The sequence below is a fragment of the Tupaia chinensis genome, unplaced genomic scaffold (assembly GCF_000334495.1).
Source record: "Tupaia chinensis unplaced genomic scaffold, TupChi_1.0 Scaffold000093_1, whole genome shotgun sequence".
Lineage (NCBI taxonomy): Eukaryota > Metazoa > Chordata > Mammalia > Scandentia > Tupaiidae > Tupaia > Tupaia belangeri.
In genome coordinates, this window is record NW_006159555.1 from 2,625,046 (window position 1) to 2,632,929 (window position 7,884).

Consider the following 7,884-nt stretch of genomic DNA (forward strand, 5'->3'; position numbering starts at 1 on the left):
AATCATTTATCATTAAGCCAAACCCACATAGAAGTCACGAATTTTGAAATATAAAAATACAGAACTATAGGAAAATGAGTCCATGTGATATTCTTTTATGACAGTCATATTGGCCCACACAGGACTTCTAAACAATATGTGTACTGAACATGTACAAAAAAGGTGATAATGAAGTCTTTCCTTTACTCTTTCTATGATTTTTATTTTCCTCTACTTTTTCTCTTTCATTATGAGGTGTGCCGTAGCTATTCAGCAAATAATTATAGATGACAAAGTATTGTGCTAGTTATGTCATGAATAGCTAAAGAATATGCTGGCAGGGACATGAATAACAATCAGAATTTTTCATTCAATCTCCTACTGGAGTATTACTATTAATTCATTCTAGAATTATTCAGACATTAGCAAGGTACATAATTATGGTAGTAATTTTCTGTAATATTATAATGTGATATAAATGTTAGGATTGTTCTTCCAGAAGATGAAAAATAAAAAAAAAATTCCTCTTCTTTAGAACTTGGTCATCAATGAATTAGTTATCCCAATTGCCCAAAATCTATCTATGGAATTTATCTAAGAAATAGTGTCCTACATAGAATCTCAAGTTATATAAAATTATTTGTAGACAAGAAGAATTATCCAAGAGATTTACAACATATTCCTGCTAATTGTGCTTTCCTGTATGTTATAAATATGCAAATGGAAGGTCATGGATTTATTACTTTAAACAAATTCAAGTCAGGAAGGATGCTTTATAGTGTAAATAACCATGCCCTTATTTAATTTTTAAGTTTAGATTTCCATATGTCAAATTTTCTTAAAATAGGTGCTTCTGTATGAAATTTAAACAGAAATATTGAGAAGAGTTCATGTTTAATGCATTACTTAATAGTCATTCATTCATTTATTTATTCATTTATCTAGTACATATTTATCAGATATACACCTAGCATCTATTTTGTTCAAAATAGGCTAGATTGTGTTGCAGGAAGAAATAACCCTTATTGATTCAAAACAACAAAACATAAAAAAAAGGATATTTTCTATACAATTAGCATGTTGGTGAGAGGATGAGCAGTATCTCTGCTCAGTGTCATGTCCCTTCCCTCTGTGGCCCAGTTTGATAAAGCGGTCACTATAGATACAACATGTAGACACTGGTAGAATGAAGACAGAATATGGTGAGGCATGCACTATCTCTTAAATCTTCTACTCAGAAGTGACAGATGTCACCGTAACTGACATGAAATTGACCAGTGTAAATCACATGATGTGAGTCTGAAGTGCAGCAGGAGAACTGAAATAAGTCTAATTTGCTATCCATGTGTTTATCCATATTTTCTTATCTCTAAGTTAAATGAAGATAAAAAGCAAAAATCACTTTGTTACCTGTATTAGAAAATGCTTGTCTTGAAGAGAATGATTGCTAATCAAACAAAAGAACTTATCAAAAGTAACAACTCGCTGTCAACACTAGCTTTGAGCTTTTCACTTCCTTGGGCCCACTAAGCCAACCTATCATGTCATAGACGACTCCTGATCTCAACTAGTTTTCACTTTGTAAGACAAACTTTAGAAGTATCCAGCTCAATTCATACAACCCTATAAATATCCTCCACTGACTTCACCTTTATAGCACAATATTAAAACTATCAGAATAGCATTCGTTCTTACTAAAGATAGTCTTATAAATTTAGCTCTTCTTGATCACTAAGTTTCCTCTTGGTCTTTTTGAGTAGGCATTTGACACGTGTCTACTCTACACCTACAAAGAGACAGAAAACCAAGTGTTACTGAATAATAGTAATGACAGTCAAGTATTTACATGTCAGACGTTGTGCTAGGCATTAGAGGTACAGTTGAATACAGTCTAGGCCTTGTCATAGAATAACTGTGTTATAACGTTTGTAATGAATGAGTGAAATGTAGAAAAGAAGGCAGGCATGTATAAATCTAATGCAGATGCTCCTTTACTTACAATTGGGTTAAGTCCTGACAGATCTACCTTAAAGTCAAAAAATTATAAATTGAACCACAGTAAGTCAAGGACCATCTGAAATATCGTGTAAAGAAAATGTGCTACATCACAACATGTCTGAGAGAAAGGAAAAAAAAAAAAAAAAAAAACACAGAGAGACCAAGAAAGAAAGAGAGACAGATAACAGCATTCTTAACTGCTTTTATTTGTCCCTCCCATGTTCCAGCTGATTGGACAGTGCCTATCCACATTAAAAGTGGGCTTTTTCGGGGGACCAGCATTTAGCATAATGGCTATGTTGCTGGACTCCCACGTAGTTGACCATGGTGCGAGTTCCAGACCCAGTGGCTTAAACTCACACCGGGCGCGTGTGCATGTGTGCCCGAGATCCTGAGAGGAGAATGGAGGAGAACGGATTGTGGTGTGGCCATCCCCCCGGGCGGGGGTAATTTCTCACTTTCTGTCTCTCTGTCTCTCTCTGTCTGGCGAGCGCACGTGCCCTTATAGCAAAAACCTCTCAAAAAAAAAAAAAAAAAGTGGGGTCTTTCTCTTTCAGTCCACTGACTCTAATGCCCATCTTTTCTTTTTTTCTTATATTGTTTTTACATTTAATCACTGTACATCTTTAAAGCATATGAAATGAATTTTCCCAGCATGAATATACTGCATATTAGTCCAATCAAAGATATTCCCATATGGATTATCATCAAACACCAATCTTGTGTGGCAAAGTGCCTGCCCACAGTCAAGTGGATCTTCCTCATAAAGGTCTCACCACCACTAGGGACCAAATTATAACATGTGAACTCTTGGGGCATACTGTCCTTTCTCATCTGTGTAACATTTTAAAGCCAAAGATAGATATAGCTGATATGCAGCAAAGAATGAAATCACCACTAATTTTTCAGCCTAAGATATCAATAAGGAATTTGTATTTCTAGCAAGCAATCTAATGCAATACATAATATTATGGAATCTGGCAAACTCTGACATAGAAGATAAAAGAAGCAAACCTTACAAGATGAACTTATTTTATTACACTAATTTACTTCATTAACTTACAGATATTTACTGATTTAACCTTTATAGCAGCTCTAACAGAAAGTTACTGTTATTACTTTAAGCTCTTACATGAGTAAAAGTGGATTATGGAGAGACTTCAGTAACTCACCTAGGTCACAGATCTGTACATGAAATAGCTGGGATTTGAAATCTGGCAATCTTATTTCTGCGTCTGTAGTCTTTTTCTTAAAGGTTATTTACTTATTTTGTTTTCATGAAACAAAGATAACAAGAGAGAGACAGACAAGCATTTTCAACAGTCTTCATACAATGATCCACTCTCAGTTTCAGCAGACCTGGATCACACATGTCCATACATGCCTGGCGCTCAGGGAGGTCCCAGTATGCAAACACAGGACGGTTCCCCTTTGAGTTTAACTGCATTATCTCTGTGCTACCATCTGGCCCCTCTGAGACAATACTTAGTTTTTCTAACTTCCTTCCTAACAATAAAAACCTTATACTTTACAATACTATACACGACTTAAAACGTATTAATGTCTAATATTGCTGAGAACAAGGGATGTTTGCAGAGATTCATGAAGAGTACTTCCAGATTAAGCTCTTCTTTTACATTTTGAGTGTTGACCTGTGTGATGGGACAGGACTATGTGGTTATTGACAAGAACCTTTCAAAAGACTACTGCATGAGCTTCCCATTGCTGCTGTATCAAATTGCAACAAATTCAGCAGCTAAACAATGCAAATGTATTCTGTTACAGTTCTGGAGGTCAGAAATCCAAAACAAGTCCTACCAAGCCACAGTCAAGATGTCCACAGGACTGGTTCCTCTGGAGGCTTCAGGGAAGAAATTATTCCTGGCCTCTTCCAGCTTCTAAAGACTGTGAACAGACCAAGCATTTGAGAGCAGACCTGGACTTTCCACTGCAGCACTGTAATTTCTGCTTTTGTTGTCATAGTGCTCTTTGTTCTTCCTCTGACCCTTTTGTAAGAACTCATGTGAAAATCCAGGATAATCTTTCCATTTCCAGATCTTTAACTTAAATAATTTCTGCAAGGTCTTTTTTTTTTTTTTTTCATGAAAGATGACACATTCACAGTTCTAGGACACAGATATCTTCAGTGACCATGTTCCAGCCAACCACATTGAGAACAGTACAAGGGGCTACTGCAAAAGACAGTTTCTTGCCCTAGAAATCACTGAGCCTCCTACCGTACTGTATATGGCCATAACACAGTGGAGACTGGATGTGATATGCTTAAATATATTGGTCGGAATACTTGGGGAAATGAGAGTACAGGTTCTTTTTTGATTGAGATACCATTCCTTGAAATTCCCAGGAAGAATATTATACCCAATTAATCTCAGTCAACAGTTTGTTTATTTTTTCCCCTTACATGGCAACTGTCATATTATTCTAAAGTAAAAACTTTCTAGCAATTAATCATCTGAGGTTATCCCGGAAGCTGAAATTGAACTAATTTTCTGTTTCTCCAAATTACTAACAAATAACCTAAATTTTGAAGTCATAAGTTACTTAACAAGATTTTAAATCTGTATTTGAAAGATTCTACTTTTCTGAGACAGACTTATGTAACTCAGAAAGTTCTATAAAGAGGTGCCCTACGTCTTCATGATAGTTCTCCTCTCATTTAAAAATAACCACAGCAACAAGTTTTAGAAAGAAACTGAATCAAGCAGCATGGTGAGTTTCTGGAGGTCATAAGACACTAAAGTCTGTAATAATTTGCATGTCTCTATCAGATAATTAAAAAATGAGATGACTGAAACAGTTATATTTTAAATGATATTGCTGATATTGATCAAATTGAGAGCATGTCAGATAAAAATGTGTTTTCTTATTAATTTCTAAATTGCTTTTTTCATTTTGCAAAGTTAAGTTAATGCCATGACAAGAACAAAAAGGTTACTTCATAGTAGAAACTAATATGAATTGGCTAACCAGATGTAGGCTGCTAAATAACAATAATCACTGACTAATTTTTCTAGACTTCATATTTGTTTATTCATTTACATTGTATGGAGTCAGGAAAAAACTGTTTAGTATTTCTATTACAAAGACTAATTAAGAGTATTTCCAGAGTAAGCACCACTTTAGGGCTCAGGTTTAGCAGTGCATGATGGGACAGTAATGAACACTCTGTGAGTGACTTGTGAGAAGTAAAATTAAGTTGTTAGCAAAGCTATTTTTAGGGGCCGTGGCAAACAAACTGATTTGAAACTGATGGATGCTTGATTTAGGCCCTGAAACATTTTCCTGAATGGCTTGGAGATATTACTTCTAACAAATCACTAAAATATTCTGTATTTTAATCTCTCTATTTATACAAGGCACATATTATATACCTACTATGTCTTTACCTTCCAAGAGTACTTTAGACACTTAATAAGATTTAATGGGTTTTTTTGTTTGTTTTTTTTTTTTTTTTTTGGAGAGATTTTCACTGTAGGGCGCGTGCGCTCGCCAGACAGACAGAGAGAGACATAGAGACAGAAAGCGAGAAATCACCCCCCAGGGGGGATGGTCATGCCGCAATCCCTTCTCCTCCATTCTCCTCTCGGGATCTTGGGTACGCACGCACACGCGCCTGGCGTGAGTTTTAAGCCACTGGGTCCGGGACACGAACTGAGGTCGACTACGTGGGAGTCCAGCGACATAGCCATTACGCTAACTGCTGGTTCCCAATTTCTTGTTATTTTTAAAGGGAATTGATCATGTAGAAAAATAGTATCTTCTCTTGTGATCATACTCAGTACACATTAAAGTTATTTCTACCTTTGGTTTTATAAATAGTATACTGAGAAATTTGTCTTAAAGGAATTATCCAAGAGACTAGCAGATGGCATAATGGTTGTGTCACTGGACTCCCACATAGTCAACAGCAGTTCAAGTCCCAGAACGGTGAATTAAAACTCAATGTCAAGCATGTGGACATGCATCCCCAAAATCCTGAGAGAACACTAGAGGAGAAGGGATAGCAGCATGGCCAGCCCCCTGGGGGGTGATTTCTTGCTTTCTGTTTCTCTGGCAAGCACACATGCCCTAAAGCAGAAATATCTCTCTAAAAAAAAAAAATTATCTAAATGATAGAATGTACTATTGTTAATGAACAAAGTTTTTATTTTGCAATAATTGTTTGTATAGTAATAATTATTCTTCTCATGGACACAATCAAATTGTCCAAGTATAGATATTTGATTATATAAGTAACAGCAATATGTTTAATTGATTAACACTTGAACAGTTGAAAGTAATGATAATGAAATACATGTGGCACATTTGACAAGTACATATTTTTACATGAAATAAATAATGAACCTTTTTTACTGATATCCAAGCTATTCTTTCATATGAATTAATAATAGAAGAAATACTCAAAATTAAACTGAATTATATGTGTAGGTAGGGAACATGAAGAAACAAAATAATATGTATTTATTACAATTTAAAAACAATTTTTTTAAATTTACTTCTTCCATGGGTAAGACAGAAAGAGTGAGGCATACAGAGAGCTCCCCAATAAGTTCTTAACACCATGACTCACTCCCAACTCCAGCCAACCCTGGATCATGGGCAATCCATACCCAGTGTACTCAGAAAGGTCTCTGGACGCAAACTCAGAATGGTCCTACATGGGTTATTAACATGTAGGGTCCCATTCTACCACTGCACCACCATCTAGCCCCTGTTACATGTTTGTTTGTTTGCTATAGAGTGTGCGTGCACTAGGAGAGAGAGAGAGAGAGAAAGAAAGAAAGTGAGAAATCACCCCTAAAGGGAGGGGGTGGTAGCTGTGCTGCAACCTTTTCTCCTCTATTCACTCCTCAGGACTTTTGGGCACATGCACACACTCAATCAGAATATTGTTTTAAGTTCCCGGTCCAGGACTCCAATGGCATATTTGGCCATGAGCAATCCAGCCTCCTTAACTACCACATCACTGTGCTGGCCCCTCGCTCCTACTATATTTTTTAAAATATCCTATAATTATGACGTTCTCTTAAATTATTTTAAATATTAAATTAGGATTTTAAGATGAAAGCTATAAATATCCATGTAGGACCATGTTGGAATGTCACCTGATTTTTTTGCTCTTGGTGTCTTTTTATTTTTTCTCTTCTATTTCCTAAACTCACACAGTACCACTCTCTTCACTGGAAGCATTCGCTGTAACTTGCAGGAGTGTTTAAAGGTTTGTCTTTCACAGTGTTCTGATAGTGAAAGTATTCTACTGGGGCTGCAGACTCTCTCTAGCTGTCTCCCTTCTTGGCTGCCCTTGGGTCACCCACACCACTGGCTGTAAAATGCCAAGAAAAAAATTAATGGAGCATCCTCCTATACCCTGATTCCTCCCTGAGGGAGCCTGCCTCTGGGGAGCCACTAAAAGGGCAGTGAAAATGTGCAGAAACCTCATGGGAATGGGAAGACGGGAAGACAGCTGGTGGATTTGGCAAATCTATGTCCCTGCAGAAACCTGTCATGTAGAAATAATGTGACCCGATTTGCTATGAATATGCATTTTATTGGACTGGAAGTAGAAAGAACATCTCACTCTGGGAATGCAGCTATTTTAAAGAGTGAATTCGTTGTACTCAGACCTGTGCATGCATGATCTCATGTAATTCTTACAACAGCCCAAAGAACGAAAATATAATGCCCATTTTAGCAGTGAGGGGAGTGGTTCTTTGAGAGTTAATGACTTTCCCACTGACATAAAATCTTAGACATCAGAGAGGGTTTGAGCCTCCCACAATCCCAAGCAGTCACAGAAGACAGTGTAAACAGGGTTATGCAGAAAACACAGTGAAATGAATGAAACAGAAAATCTTTCTCCTTTGTATTAGGAGAGCCACATTCAAG